The following is a 16181-nucleotide window of genomic DNA, read 5'->3' on the forward strand; positions in this document are numbered from 1 at the left end:
GGTGTTCAGGTTACACAGGGGTAATTTCAGAATAATTTCAAAGTCAACTGCCAGGCATGTGCACTTGCAAATTAAATGCCTCACACATAATAGTTCAGCACAATAGAAATTACAGGGGTGCACCTGGGACCTGCTATCTCACCGTCATCTGAGCCTGTGGATTATCAGGCAGAGCAGTCAGCCTGCCTCAGCCCAGTGAAAGCCTCCTTCGCTCAGCTAATGGGCACATACCATGTTATTAACCCCATTGCTTTAATGCTGACACTGTTTTCTCTTTGCAATGAAAGACCTTTGCAGATTAAACAAAATCTTGTGCAACTTACTCCTGACCCTTTGGACATGAAGTGGCAAGCTCTGGAAGAGTGCCAGCTCGCCCTCTGCTCCTTCTGTCCCTCCTTCACCGTCCATTCCCTCCATCACTTCCTCCTGTCTCCAATTTTTAGTATATTTGGCTGTGTTTCAATGACATGATACAAAATACCTCCTCTTTGGAAAGAGCTCAGTGGCTACAGGAAATGAGGCAGTGAAAACCAAGAACCATGCTTTCAGCCCCCCTCCCCCCACCTATCCCACGTTCAGATCCCACTGCTACTGTTAAAAAAAAGTTAATAAGGTAGCCTTTCAGAAATGTTTTTCTCTGAATTTTGCATACAAACAAAAATAGGTAAACTGGGTTTGATACAAATGAGTTCATATAGTGCATATTGTTTTGCCACTTACTTTTTTTTAAATGTAATTTCACTTACTGGAGAGCTTTCCATATTGCAGTATGTATAAACCAGCGACATTTGTGAATTGTGGCTCATTTTGGTGTGACCTCGATGTGGCCAGTACTGATGGGTGTTTGGATTGTTTGGATCTGCTGGTCTGTGTGCTGAGTGCTGTGGTGAGCAAAATGCAACCTTCTCGGTACAGGAAGGGATTTTCCAGAACAGATCTGGAAGGGGAGGTACCATTAAATGGATTTTTCAGTTAAAAGAAAAGTCTTTCATTTCACTTATACACAGAGGTTGAATATACATCCAGAGTCTCAAATCATCAAGATTATTTTTCCTTTCACCCTCTGTCTTTCCATTTCTGAAATATTATAGAGCCAGTCATGCCATAGCTAAGAACCATGTCATTTCACCACTCCATACTTCATTTTACACCTCTAAAGACACCAGTTTTAAAAATGTAATCATATGCCATCATCACACTAAAAAAATTAACCACAAATCTTTGTCATCCGATGAACTGCCTCACTTATGTTTCTCCAATTGTCTCAAACATGCCTTTTTACTGGTAGATTGTTTTGAATCATGATTGAAAAACTAGACCCCCCACCTTGCCTTTCACGGTAGCCTCTGACTCTCAACCTGGAGTAGCCCTCTTTCCACGGCAGTGTGGGGTGGTGGTGGTCTTCACACCTATTGTGACGCACTCCACCCCCCAGATTTGCTGCGTCCTCAAACCCCCTGGCCATCTTCTCTACCCGCTGTCCCTGCAAGTTAATGAAAAGATTGACTAGAAGCAAATTCAGCTTCTGAGCCCGACTTGTTCCTAGTGATGCTCTGCTTCACTCTGCACCAGGGTTATTTGTGCATTTTATTTAGTTTTGATAATAATGTTTGTTTTCTTCTCTAAGAAAAGAGTTGACTGAGATGATCTGTAAGGGGCACAGCCCTTGTTTACTGATGGAAAAGCTGGCAGCACGAAGGGGAAGGGTGACAGGCTAAGGGTGCAAAGCCGGGAAGCCCCAGGCCGCACCTGTCCGCTGCCCTCAGGAGTCTTTTTCTCAGAGCTGCGTGTCCAGCTTCCCTAGAAATGACCGTATGACTTAGGATTCAGGTATAATGACTAGCAGAAGATAAAACATAGCATAGAGGCATTTAAAACATGGAAGGCATATGATTTACTAAACTACCAACCTTCCAACTTAACTCACCAAATTTTTAAGAAATTCATGTTAAGCTGTGATTAACACCCAGATATATAGCTGGAGATACCAGGGAGTGACAAGCCATGTGTGCTGAAGGAATAATATGTGACTCTGTGGATTTTAAATATATATATCTTGTTTATATCCTTCTTTTACAGACAACCCACTTGGCTTAATGGAATGAGACAAGTAGAAGGGGAAATTTGATCTCAGGCAGCAAGGATTCCTATGTCTGGAGAAAATATTTTAACCTTAAAGAGCTGAAAAGTGCATTTCGTGGGTTTTCAAGGACCTCACCTGTAGTTGGGTATTTTATAAAAGACAGACTGCACTTTCATAGGTGAGGGTTTCTTTAATGTGGATTCTGTTTTTTCAAGATATATGCTGTGTTTCTCATTGTCACACGCTGTGCTCTGTCTCTCATTTGACGATGACCTCATCTGACCTTCTAGGCTACTAGCTCAGTGTTGCCCCGGGAGGCGCTGTTGCCCAAGGCACCAGGTTGATAAACTGTAGTAGAGCCAATACTTTAGCCCCAGTTTCTAATTTGAAGAGCAGTGTTCTTTCCACAATACCATGTTTTAAAGGAGGATGTACTCAAAAAAATGTGCCTTTTGAATTAGAAGGATCAGCAATGTCTGGAGAAGAGCTGTGGTGACAGACTATAATAAATGACTCTCTCCACTGTAGTCCCAGGTGGAGAGTGATGAAGGGTCCCATCGTGAACGGTTTTGGTGGTAGTAGTTCCTAATGCAGAGAAAGGTGTGCTGTGAAGTCAAGAAACTAGTACCAAGCTGGGAATCGGAGATGAAGTCAGGGCTGGGGCGAGGCACGTGCTCAGCTGTGCACCCCGCTCCCCGCCTCTCACGTGGACAGCCTTCGACTGTCACCCGCTAGAAAGCAGGAGTGAGGGGAGTAGGACAGTTGAGAAAAGAGAGCGGCTGGTCCTTACCGTGTTCTAAAATCTGGCCCTGACCTGTCAGCGGTAAGGGGGAGTCCAAGAGGAGCCCCTGACCTGTGGCAGAGCTCGTCTCAGACAAGGCCTGCCAGCCTTCTGACAAGCCGTGTGCAGGTGCCAAGATCTACCCTCACCCATGCACATGCACAGAAGTTGGGCAGAATGACGTATACCCTCAGAAAGCCTTACTGACAACTAAGTGGCTGCTGTTCCCCCATCATTGTGCCCAGGATTCCTGCTAGGCTGAGAACAGAATGTCCTGTGACATAATATCGTGGGTAGCATTTTGTAGACCATACCTTGCCTTGCTTTGCATTTGGCCTGACAATTCAGTGAGATGCTGAGTCCTGCAAGTTTATTCCGGGGGAAGAGAAAATACCCTAGAGTTCAATTAGGTGACTCCCTCAGATTGACTGTTCACCTTAATTACTGCAGTGAGATCTGCATCTGGAGGCTTATGCCAGCCTCACTTGGGCCTGCAATAAAGTGGACCACACTCAGGCCCTGATTTCCATAGTGCTGGGCACTTGCAAATCAGACTAGTCCTAGAGCCCATCACCCCTACAAGTGCAATAAATATAGTTACCCTGTTTTTCATTTCCTGGAACTGATTTTTCTGTATTTATTGCAGAAGAATTGGTTTTGAACAAAGTGTTCTATCACATGAAATATCTTTGTGGAATCTAGTTTATATACCTTTTCCACCAGTTCAAAACATGCTCTGTCCTATCAAATGGTCACCAAGCGCCATGATGAGCTAATGACGTCATTCCATCATTTGTCATTCATGTGCTGGGCTAATTACAGCTGCCTTCCCTGCGTCAGCCTCTGGCAGGGCCAGCTGGTGCTGCACCTCCAGAAATTTGCAGATTATAAATGTGGTTTTCTTGATGGTGCTAAAGATCTGTCAATTTAGAGACTGATTAGAGATTAAGAATTTGGAGGGCTTCCATTGCTAGCATTTCTATGAATAACCAGCTTGAGTATTGAGTTCTAACCTGAAAACCTGTGCGGACAAAATTCACTTAACTGGCGACCTTTAGGTGTCCCATCCTAACTTGCCATTTCCATGTGGCCATTTTAATTTTAATCTAGAGCATCCAAACTTAAATGGGTCTTTGAGAAACTACTCAGCATCTGTGCGTCCTGGTCTCCTCAGCTGGCATCTAGGGCGACTAGATGGTCGGATGGGTCCCTTCCCGGCAGGAGCCTCAGTTAGTGTGCCCCGTTGTGACATAGCTCACTTTCTGCTCTTTCACTTCTACTCTCCACGTTTGGAATCATAGAAATCCTATTTCTGTGTTTTTCAAAAGGAATTATTTTTGTGGTCATTGTTGCAATGGTCATTTTTCCTCCACTCGGTGTGGGAATCACCAGCCTGGCCAGCTCACAACCATGCGCGGGTAACGCAGCTATACTAGGGCCCTGAGGTGGCCGCAGCTGCTGAGTCCCTACACTCTTCCCACTGCTCACCGAGCTCAGTCGTAGCTATTGGTGACTGAAACCGGGGCATTGCCCTGCCTGACTGGACAGCACCCCACATGGCCTTTCCTAATCCTCTCAGGGCATTGCACAGTTTTCTATTCTGAAAACAGTAATTTCTGCTCATATCTGTGCACAATCAGTAGTGAAGAAGTGATTCTTTTTTATGAGGAACCTGCACTTATTTATAACATTCTAATTTTGGTGAAAACTTTGTGCTAGAGACTGGGGTTTAGTTTAGTTTTTTTATTAATTTAGGGGCATGAAAAAGTTTGCATCTGTTACCCAAGGACTGACTTCTCCATGTCTCCCTTAGACAGGGTGGTTTAAGGCTCCCGTCCGCGTGCAGTCCGTTCATGGTGGTGGTGCGTCCTCCTGTTGGGGTGGTGACTGTCCCCAGTGGCCCTGGGAGTTGCTGAGGAAGCACACGATTGTGGAGGTGCTGACAGACATGGAGCAGCTGGCTGCATAAAACATCGGTTCCGCAGGTGATGGCAAAGCCATACATGGGGCGGGAAGTGCTCGCACCAAGAACTAACAGTACAGCCCACGGGAGTCATGTGTGGCCAATACAGAATGAAACTCATTGTACGGAACTGTACGTAGGCTGGCTGAAGTTATGTTTTCCCCATTACAAAAGAAAGGTTTGTCCTCAGAGTGGCAGCTTGACAGGATGACATCTGGTGATAACACTTATTCATTTGGAAATTAATCTTAGAAGCGAGTTTCCATGGCCAGTGAGGAGAAACATGAGTTGGCCTAACCCAGCATCCAGCCCTTCATCCTGGGAGAGAGCTCCCGGCCCTGGGCAGCCCCCTCGCCCCGGGAGAGAGTTCTTGGTTATGCGTGGCAGCTGCCTTGCAGGAGTGCCACATTGGGAGAGGTTCTGGAATGCCCTTCCTGAGCACAGAAGCCAGACCTCCTAGCGGAGGGCACTGGGGACAGATTGGCCTGTCACCCCAGGAGGTCCCATCCTGGAGAGGTTTCCAAGGATGTAGATCCTGGGCAGCTGAGGACCAGTGGAGAATGCTTCCATTGGAGACCAACCTCTAGCTCATAGTTTTGTTCCAGGAGTCCATAATGAAAATGGAAGGGGATGTCACTACAGAGTGTTTTAATGGTTTCCCTCCATACTTTGGGTTTCACTCCAAAGCTTTGCATCTGTCTATGCAGTCATCTCAGATCTGTTTTGGAAGCAGGGTAAAAAGAAGTAAATGCATAATGTGGTAGGTGTGTTTCTGGCCATCATAGTTGCTATGACATTGCATTTTCCTGTGTGTTTGTTTTGTAGGCTCTAGACAGACCCTACTGTGGCAGATGAAGCAGTTATCTTTGAAATATTAGAGAGGCCCAAATGAATTTAGCAGAGGCATCCAAAAGCATGATCCATGGTAATGCAAAATCATCAAGTTTTGGGGGGTCATCCAGACTGGGAAACTCTTTGGAAGACTTGAGGAAGGGGGCTCCTCCTTTCTAGTTTACTCAAGTTAAGGTTCAAAGACCCAATAATTCTGAATTGCCCCTTGTCCTTTTCCAGTTGCAATGCCTTGCAGGTGTGGGCCACAGGTGACCATCTCTGTGAGGACGCTGACGTGATGTTCTTACTGTTTGTAATGCTCCTGGTGCCCAGGCTTGAGGTGGTGATGGCATGGTTTCTCCAGACCGTCTCTGTGCCTTCACACGATTCATTTATGCATGCACTTGGGAAAGGTTGGGGGAATGAATTAGTGACCTTGGAACTTAGCTCTCCAGCTACACAGGAAAATCAGAAGTGAATGTAGGTTGATCCTGGAGCATCATACACTGTAAATAACTGATAAGGGAAGGATTTCTGGAATATTTGGTCTAGTTGCTGTCACAGGGAAAGGACAAATTGTAAAACTCAAGTTTGTATTTTCTTTTACTTATGATTCAGTAAAAAGTCAAAGAAGAGCCTCCGTAGGAGTCATCCTGTGAGAACTGAATGTATTGTTTCACGCTCCTTTCTGCACTTTGGAGGAGAGTCTTGTTCAGCCCTCTGAGCTGCACCCCAAGCTCTGGTCACCGGTTTCCACACAGCCATCTGTTTGTTGCTCTGCCGACAGTCCCTGCCTGTCTGCTTGTCTTGACAAACACGGCAGATTTCTTGACGGAGGGGCCCCTCAGCCAAGAGGTCAACCACTACGACCTCATGGATCCTGCAGGGCGTCCTGGATGCCCTGTGCCAAGCGTTTCTGCCGGCACCCAGAGAGTCAGCCTTTCCGGTGTTAGGAGCTTGAGGAGGAAACCAGAGGGTGGGTGAGCAGTCCTGGGGCTGGTCTCGGAGCCCTGGAGACCGCTGGGGGACAGCAACCGTAGGGCCTGGCCACAGGCCAACCCCATGGTGTGAGGGTGCCCAGTGGTCTTACCTCTGCCTTATTTCTCCTAATAAAAGAGAAAGAAAGATTTGTCTTTTAAAGAAAGTAAGGGCCTCCCACTCCACGGCCTCTCTCACCCAACCCAGGGCCCTGCCCCTAATTATGTATTCATAATGCAGTAGCTCAAGCCCCCACCCCCACACTTACAAGCCTCAGGCCTCTCAAGGCAGGGACCCACCCTCACAGTGACAGCTCCTGTGTTGTCCTGTTTCTGCTCGGCCCCCCTCCAGCACGCAGAATTCCACAGGTCGAATCATTTCACCTTTGTAAAACTCAGTCTCCTTTCCTCTAAAGTGGGGAAGGCTAGCCCTGTTGTGAGGAGTCAACGCCGGCAGCTCCCGCAGGACACATGCCCAACAATGGGCAGTAGACCCTTGAACAGCACAGTTTGAACTGCCCAGGTCCCGTTATATGCGGGTTTGTTTTCAGTGAATATATTGGAAAATTCGGGCAGGATTTGTGGCACTTTGGAAAAACATTTTCTTTTTTCTAGTTTATTGTTAAGAATATGGTATATAATACATAGAACATTACAAAATATGCATTAATCCACTGTTTATATCAGCAGGCTTCTGGCCAGCCATAGGTTATTAGTGGTGAAGTTTTGGGAGAGTCAAAAGTCGTACGTGGGTTTCCAGTCATGCGGTGGGGGGTGGTGGCAGAGGTTGGGGGAGGCGCCCTTATCCTGCCTTGTTCAGTGAGTGGTCCCCTGTTCCTTACAGCAGACACGCCACAGAGGATTCATTTTACTAACTTTTTGGGGGTCTGCGTCAGGCCCTGTGGTCAGGAGAGACAGCCTTGCCCCAGGTGACTGCTGCTCCGCCCAGTGCCATCATGGGGGTTGGGGCCAGCTTAGCCTCAGTGTCCGGGTTTGTTCAATGAGGGAATTGATACCTGACTCCAAGGAGCACACACAGGGACAGACACACACAGACACACAAAGGTAAAGAAGTATTTCCTACAGTCAAAGAGAAGACAGTGCAGCTCATTTCTCCCCAATTTTTACAGAAGAGGAAAAGGAGACTCAGTCTGATATGAGTAAAGCATGAAAATGAATCCAAGACCCACCTAAGCCTTTTCTCTGTGAAATCTTCTCTCTCTGACAGATACACATCCTCAGATGTTTTTTAAAGTCTTTTTGGAGCTTTTGGTCTTACATGGCCTGATAACAAGAAACAACTGTAATTAAGCAGTTTACCTCAAAAGAGCTGAGGATAAAAGTGATAAAAACATACCAAAGTCTGAGAGACAGAATCCGCAGGAGTGAAGGACTGAGGAGAGCAGAGGCTAGGTGTCGGCAGGGCGCTGTGAACACAGAAGGAGTGCTTCAGTGCACCTCCTCAGCACAACTAAAACCACCCACATGCACACCCGCGGCCCGCCTTGGCTCCTGTCCCTTCGGGTTGAATCTGCTGTTCTTTCAGGCCTTCGTTTTCTCCCCACCGGGCCCTCATGCATCATGCACTCAGATGTTCCAAGAGTCGTGGCTGCGCAGGACTCAACACCTGTGCGCATGCGCCTGCCCTGACAGCGGCTTTGGAGTCAGTGTCAGAAGGTGTGTTCTCTTGGCGTTCTCAGGATGCTGTTTCCTTTTCTATAGACAGGCAGTCGGTCCGTTGGCTGTGTTTAAAGCGCTTGGGGCATCTTCACTGGCCAGTGCTGCCCTGTGGCGTGTTGTTAACAGAGATTTGGACAAGGCTAATGAGACAAGTTCAGTTCCACGTCCAGCCTCCAAGCATCCTTAGAATTACTCAGATCCCTCCTGCAGGCAGAAGTCCTTTTTCTTTCTGCTAATTCAGATAAAATTCCCTTTACAAACCTTTGATAGAATGAAGACTTTAAACTTTTAGTTGAGATGACTTTCTGTTTATATTGACCTTGGTAACGGTTAAGAATCCTGTAAAATACATCCATGTGTATCAAGAGTTGATTTAGAATTAACTCTGGGACACCAATGGACTACAGCCTGAATGCATTTAATGGGGTAAGATACCTTTCAGTTAGTTCATTCATGTTTTTATTTTCTTTTATAAAAATTATATAAAGCAATGGAATTAGATGACAGAGGCCACCTACTACTTAAAAACAACAAATTCTGTATGTAGCTATTTTACTTGCAGGAAGACATGAACCATCATGATCTTAGGGCCCAGGAAACCAAAATAATTTTTCCACTCTGACATAAATTGATTTATCAGGTGTTCTGGGCCAAGCTGCTCCTTATTAAATTTCCTCCTTCACATTTGTAAAGTAGAAAGATACTGGGGCCCTTGAAAATGCAGTCTCTCCTCTTGCTGACACTGGTGACAGTCGGTGCCACCGTGTGGTCTGTGAGCCCCGGTGTGGCTGTGTCCCTGCTGGAGGCTGGGCCGAGCCCCGGGGCAGCAGTGTGTCGGGACTGCTCCCTTCCTGAAGGTTTGGAGGCTCTGCCTCAGTTGGGTGTTAGTAGAAGCTGCCGCAGTAGAGCTCATGGAACGGAATGAGTGTAAATCCATTACCCCCTCCTCATCAGTCCACAGGCATGCAATATTGGCCTCCTCCTTTGACTGGTAGGAAATTGAAGCAAGGGAATTAGGACCTACCCAAAGCTGTGCTCTTTCTGGAGCCTGAATTACTGGTTCTAGATTTTAGCATGCAAAGAAACTTCTGAGGGTATTTGCAAAAATGCAGCTTTCTCTGCCCCACCCCAGACCTACAGAGTCAGAATCTCCGGAGTGGGGCCCAGGAACCTGGTGTTTTTCACAAGTACCCAGGTGATTCTGGTGACACTTTGAGAGCCACTCCCCTGAGGTGCTTCTGCCCAGTGCAGAACGCCTGCACCTTCCTGCTCCTTGGCCCACAGTGCACACAGATCTCCAGAAGAGGGGAGGACAGTACAACACCGTGAAAAGGGCCTCGGTCAGCAAGGCTTCCCTCTCATACTTTCTCCCCTGAATGTCTTAATAAAACATCAAAACAAAATGAAATTGTAACCAACCCAAACATCCATCAGAGCTAATGCATAGTAAGTCACCCCACATTCACCTAGAAGGGATTTACTATAAAGCTAATGAAACTTCTGAGTCTGGGGTGGTCCCAGCAGTGTACTGTCAGGGCCTTGTATTTTATGAAATTTACATAAGGAAAACATTTTGTTGAATTTTTGTGATTTCTCATTCCAAGTATTCACTTTCACTTTGTACCTAATTTTGTGTGCATGAGCCTCGGGGCTCACAAGGCCCTGGTGCACCTCTGCAGTCACGCTGGGGGTGGTGCCCCCAGCAGGTAGGTGGGATGCTCGTGGTGGGTCCAGAGAGCAGTGCCCAGGTGGACTCTGCACGTGGTCCAACAGTACCCACAGGATGATCCCAGTTTTGAAAAAAGAACTGAGATATATTTGTGTGTACTCAAGTGCCTCTAAAAAATACATGTTTTTTGTCCCATACTCTTCTGTACTCTTGATCTTTCCCAAACATAAAAAATGGGATTTATTCTATAATTTTTCTTAAATTAGAAAAGCACAGGGTTTTTTTCCATAGAAAAATTCATAGAAATTTTTCACAGAAAAAAAATGCTCAAATCATGCCTCCCAGCAATAATGACTGCTAAATAATGTAAATAAAACTGGTGTTTCCTCCAATAAGAGACCCCAGAATTGCCCTTTGCCTTAATAGTGTAGTTGCTGGAGAAAAGAATCTCCTTTAGGCTCCATTCAGTTGCAGACCATGAAGAGCAGAAAAAAATTTTAAATAAGGTTGCTGGTAGCCTCCTCAGAAGCTGAAAGCCCAGTGGTTTTTTTCAGTGCCTGCACTTCTCTGAGCAACCAGTTTGGGCCTGGCTGTGTCAGGGCAAAGGGAATTTCACAGGGCCTACTGTGAGCACTCTGTCTGCACAATATACTTCTGAAAGCCCTTCTAACAGCCAGGGACTGGGTAAGCATAGAAGGGTAACTATGTGGTACAACATGTGTAACAGTAATCTGTAGATAAGTATTTATTAAAATGGAAAACCTTATAACATAGTAAATGAAAAAAGTGCCAAAAACTATGTGTAGTAAAGTCTCATTTTTATAAATGTGCTCACATAACCACCACACACACATAGGAAAGAATTCTGAAGATAGAAATACAATATAAATATCGTTGGTCATTTTTTCCTGTTTGCTTATTTTTATAACCCAAATTTTGCTTCAAAGAACACATTCCTCCAGCAATATAAAAATAAAACAATTAAATTATCTTTTGATACAAAAAAGAGCAAGAACAGGCCATCCTGGGCCTCCACACTGTCTTTGTGTGGTGGTTTGAAGTTTTCATTTTTTTCACTTGTTGAAGAGTTCCACAAGCTTTTGAAACAATAGGAGAATGTGTAAACCATCAGAGTGTTCAAGTGTTGTCTGTGAGCTTATTTATTAGTTGGTTTGACTCCTGGCTCCCAGAGTCTTCTGATTTCTAGGCAGCAGTGTGCACACAGGCCTCCCTGCCCGCTGCCCCCAGGAGGGAGCCTGAGCAAGCCTCCACAGTTTCCAGCCTTCAGCGGGCTCTTCACAGAAGTCCACGCTTACCCCTCTCGCACGGCCTCACAGAGGAAGGGAACATCAGTTTCTACAACATTCCTGGGTTTCTTACCTGTTCTTTCTGCACAGTGTGGTGCGTGCTTTGTGCGTGCTTTTCCCATGTCCCCCTCTGATTCATCCTCTGGAACTGAGGGGGCCCCACTTCATGGCCAAAATGCTGAAGCCTGTGGCTCAACCCCCCCACCCCCACCAACTGTCTGCTACACAGACATTCCAGAGGCTACCACAGATGCTGTTCTGCGTAGGGTGGCCCCAGCTGAATCCTTTGTTCTTTTATTGTGTCTGGGGGAGCATGGGATGGGTGGTTACTTTTTTTAATGCTACAGTCTTTTAAGCATCAAAAGCCACCATTTAGCTGTCAGAGTTGGAAGTCAGCATGATGGCAGAAGCCTCGAGAGTGAGGACAATGTTCCCTCTGTGAAAAGGTGGAGTGTTTGAAGTGGCTGAGCCTGGCCAATCAGTCCCAGAAGACAGAGCAGTTCAGGGGCTCACTGGGAAGAGAGTACTTTGCACTTCACAGGCTTCAGAGCTCCAGTCAGGACAGGACCCACAGCTGCCAAAGCCACCTTCTTCAGGGTGCCCGGCTGTCACCTGCCATGGCTTCCCTTCGATCCCAGTCTCATCATTGAGTGGGGCTCTCCTGCTGACAGTTCTGTGTGTCCTCCCCAGGGATCTGATTTGTGAAGCACTGAATGGGTTTCACAATCAACTCCAGTGGCTACTGCCAACTTCTATGAACAGATGTGTAATTAAAAAAAAAGAGACAAAGGACCTCCACTCTCAGTATTGTAACTGGAACCTTTCTGACAGCAGGCTGATGACTTGTCTTAAGTCTCAGAGATGGAAACAGTGCATTCAATGCACTGGTGTTACAGCTGTTACAAGGTGGGCTGCATCTACGGTTCCTATCATTTATTTTTAATTTGTTCTAAGAAACACTGGGTCTAGGAGCTCTCTACGCACTTCAGCAGGCTGCCATTTGGTCAAAAAGAGGTCCTGTGCTTTCATTGTTGGCTCTGTGGCCAGTCTGAGACAGCAAGCCATCATGGCCAAGAGCTCTGGAGAGGGGTCTGTGCCTTCCCTGGAGCCTGTGAGGGCCTCACAGCCTCCTCAGACACCTGGCCAGGCTCATCAGGCAGGGGAAGCCCCCAACAGTCCCAAAGCCTTCCACCCAAGCCACAGTGGGCCACCTGACCTAGTTTTCTAATTTTAATTATGTCAAGTGCTTAACAAAGATGGTAGCTCCCTTGGGTCCCCCATGAACTAATAGTCATGAGATTGCTCCAGTCACAGCTGTGTCGTGCACACAACCTTCCTCTGTGACCCAGCAGATGTTCTTTGTAAACAGTTGTATTAATTACGTCTTGGAAACATGGGCTTCACCAGATCCTCTGGAGCTGGGTGAAGTCTGAAGTGGGCGGGAGGGCCCTCAAGAGAGAAATGTCTCCAGGAAATTCTCTCCCTTCTATAGCTGTCTGTTCTCTAAATTGTCGTAGAGCTACTGCAGCTGTTTACTGCAGGGTGACCCTGCGCACAGCTGTGGTTCCGAGGCTTTGAAGGGGATCTCTGCTTCCGGCCTCTTAGAGCCTCTAAGAGTACCACTGAGATCTCACTGTGTTCCTTCGTGCCCCCCTGGGGTCCTGTGCTCGCTGGGCCCCCTGAGCTCCCCACAGGTGCTCTGCTCCATCCAGGGTCTGGGTGGGGCTTCCAGACACCCATTAGCGCCCGAGGGCTGGTGGGGCCCTGAAGTCCATTTGAACCCTCCAAAGGTAGGTACTTGGTCTTCAGTTCAGTTTGACTGCTCTAGGAAATTTGTTTAACCTGTTGCTGTTAATACAGTTATCTGTGTCTGCCTCACCTTTTCTGGACTTTTAACACCATATACCAAGATTTTTTTCTTTGTGTCAGCCCCTTAGTTTAAAGGAGCTGGTTCTCCTCTTCCTGAGGGTGAGTGACAACCTTTCTGTGGACAGGGCTGGCAGCTCTCTCCACTTTGACAGGCTCTGCGAGCTGCCAGCAAGCGGGCCCTGAGCCCAGAAGTGGCAGGCAGGGGCCAGGCCGGGACCTGCTAGTGCTGCCCTAGCCCTTACTATGCTCTTCCCTGCTGTAAACCAACTTCGGGGACCTAAGTAAGGCACTTGTCATGTGTCCTTTTAAAAAATCAATACTGTCATCCACACGTCCTCTAGCTTCTCGAGGTCACCTCAGATCTGCCTCTGCCATCTGGTGTACACAGTTCTGCTTGGTGCTGCCCCACCCTGCTTTCCATGGCTTTATTTACCAAATTGTGACAGAAATGTTAAACAAGAGGGAGTTCTACATATTAACTCCAGTACCGCTCAGTGCTTAGAAATGGGTCTACTATCAACAGGCTTTTTTTCCCCCTACAGGGATGGAAATCCCATCAGCTCCCCCCTTTGCCCTAGGAGCTGCCTGATAGATTGTATCTATATAGCTTGCTGATTTCAGTAACTGCCTCATCTGGCAACTTTGTAATGCCCCAAAATGAAACAAGTTAGCATGTGATCTGCATTTACTGAACTCCCTTGATGTATCAGTAACAAATCCTCTGTCTTTAAATGCATACATGACATTTTAATAACTATTTTTCCTGAGATGTTATTTATCTCCATTTTCTTCCGCTTTTTGAAAATTAGAACATGTTAGCCTCTCAACAGTTTTCCACAGCACACTGATCTTTCCATGATTCCCTAAGGTTGGACGTAAGTGGCTCAGCCATTTGATATCTTAAATTAAGTTTTAAAAATTTTTCAAGAAATTCCTTCATGTTCCTTCGCATTTATCCAAAGAAGTTGAAAAGTTATGTCCACGCAAAAACCTGCATAGATGTTTATAGCAACTTTATTTATTTATAATTTCCAAAATTTAGAAGCAACCAACATTGTCCTTCAGCAGGTGAATGGATAAATAAACTGTGGAATATTATTCAGTACCAAAAGAAATGAGCTGTCAGGCCATGCAAGGACATAGAGGAACCTTAAATGCATGTCACTAAGTGAATGAAGCCATCTGCAAAGGCTGCATGCTGTCCAATTCCAACTGTATGACCCTCAGGAAAAGGCAAAGCTACAGAGACAGTAAATGGATGAGTGGTAGCCAAGGGTAGCGGGGTTGGGGGTGAAGGCCGAGCACAGAGGATCTTTAGGGCAATGAAGCTACCCTGGGTAGTGCTGCAGTGGTGGACAGACACATTTCATTTCTATGCGTCTGTCCAAACGCATAGAAAACACACAACCACGAGTGACTGTAGGGTAGATAGTGGACTTTGAGTGGTAAGTATGTGTCAGTGCAGATTCCTCAGTTGTAACAAATGCACTGCTGTGGGGAGGGATGTTGATAGTGGAGGAGGCTGTGCATATGTGGGGGCAGTGGGTATACAGGACATCCCTGTACCTTCCCCTCAGTTTTGTTGTAACCCTTAAACTGCTCTTTTTAAAAAAAGTCTTAATAATAATTATAATAATAAATCATGACAAGTTTTCATAAGACACACCATATAACTGTTGGTTAATATATTTCACTAGAATAAACTGTAAATTAAATTTTGTCCAAAGCATCCATCCCTGCAGATTTTGCAGTCCTTACATTTGAAAGGGAAATTACAGGTTTGTCATACAAATAAGGCCATAAGCTTTGACTCTGTGGATTTTTAAAATTCTGTAATGGTGTTCTCCTCTGAGGAAACTGAGAAGTTTGGGTAGATGGAGAAAAACATAATGAAAAGAATCCCCAAATAGGTCATAAAGTATATTTTTTGGATTGGAGTTCTTAGACTCAGTTTCAGTATTTTGTTCACCTATGTGGTGAACTGCTTCAAAACTTCTTATGATTCTTTAAGATCTCCTCTGTTCATAGTATTCAGTGCATTTCTGGACAAATGAGGCTGACCAATTTCTCACTAAAGAATTCTTTCAGCATCCAGCATTTTCACAGACTGAATGGCTAAATAACAGTTCCAAAGAAACAGTTAAGACTTAGATTCCATTTTTGAGCCCTTCTATAGAGAGCCAGAAAGTTTGATTAAGTTGATAACTGTTGCCAAGTCTGGACAAGCCCATAAATGTGTGTCCTCTCTGATATCTGAATCATGGGCTTAATAATGGAAAGGGATTTTTTTGGAAGAGTTGATTATTTATAAAACTAATTTACAAATTAATACTATGGCTTAGTTAATTAGATGGCCTTATTGCAGAAGTCCATAATTATAATATGTCAATATATCTCTACTTTTCTAACACTCTATAGTGCATTTTTGTGAAGATAATCCTACAAAACTTTTCAAATGTTCATAAACCTATAATGAATGTCACATTAATAAATAAATTGAAAGCTTCCATATTTCATTTGAAGCTCAATCTAAGGAAGAAAATTTTTATAGATACCTATGCAGGTAGAACACTGGAAAGGGTTGAGGTAGCCCTGGATGGTAGTGTCCAAATCCAAGCAAGAAACTGATCAAGCAAATTTAGGCATCAGATTACATTCTTCCAAATACAAGAATCTATAGAATGAATTACTGCAGAGTGCCTCTACATATTCAGGAACCTGTCTCCCTTTTGACATCTTTGTATATAATTAAATCTAAATGTGCCAAACATGATTTGAGAATATTCATACAGGTTATATGTCATCTCGGTTTGCAAGGATGAAAGATGATGTATAGGAAGTTCATATCTTTTAATTGACAAGAATAAATTTTTCTTGAATGATATGGCTTCTAAAAATTCATTACTTGAATTACATTGTTTTCTTTTTATTTTTCATGCCAGAAGGTAGAAGTGCTCATACTGAAAAATAGAAATGTTAATCTCTGCTTGAATCAAAGTCCAATTTATAGGATATATAATT

General features: G+C 45.2%; 1 protein-coding gene across 2 annotated transcripts in view; it reads left to right on the top strand.

Annotated features, from left to right (window-relative positions):
* Positions 1-16181, top strand: part of EGFR (epidermal growth factor receptor) — a 205753-nt gene that overhangs the window by 73854 nt on the left and 115718 nt on the right. The gene's annotated exons all lie outside the window — the stretch shown is intronic.

The sequence above is a fragment of the Manis javanica genome, chromosome 6 (assembly GCF_040802235.1).
Source record: "Manis javanica isolate MJ-LG chromosome 6, MJ_LKY, whole genome shotgun sequence".
Lineage (NCBI taxonomy): Eukaryota > Metazoa > Chordata > Mammalia > Pholidota > Manidae > Manis > Manis javanica.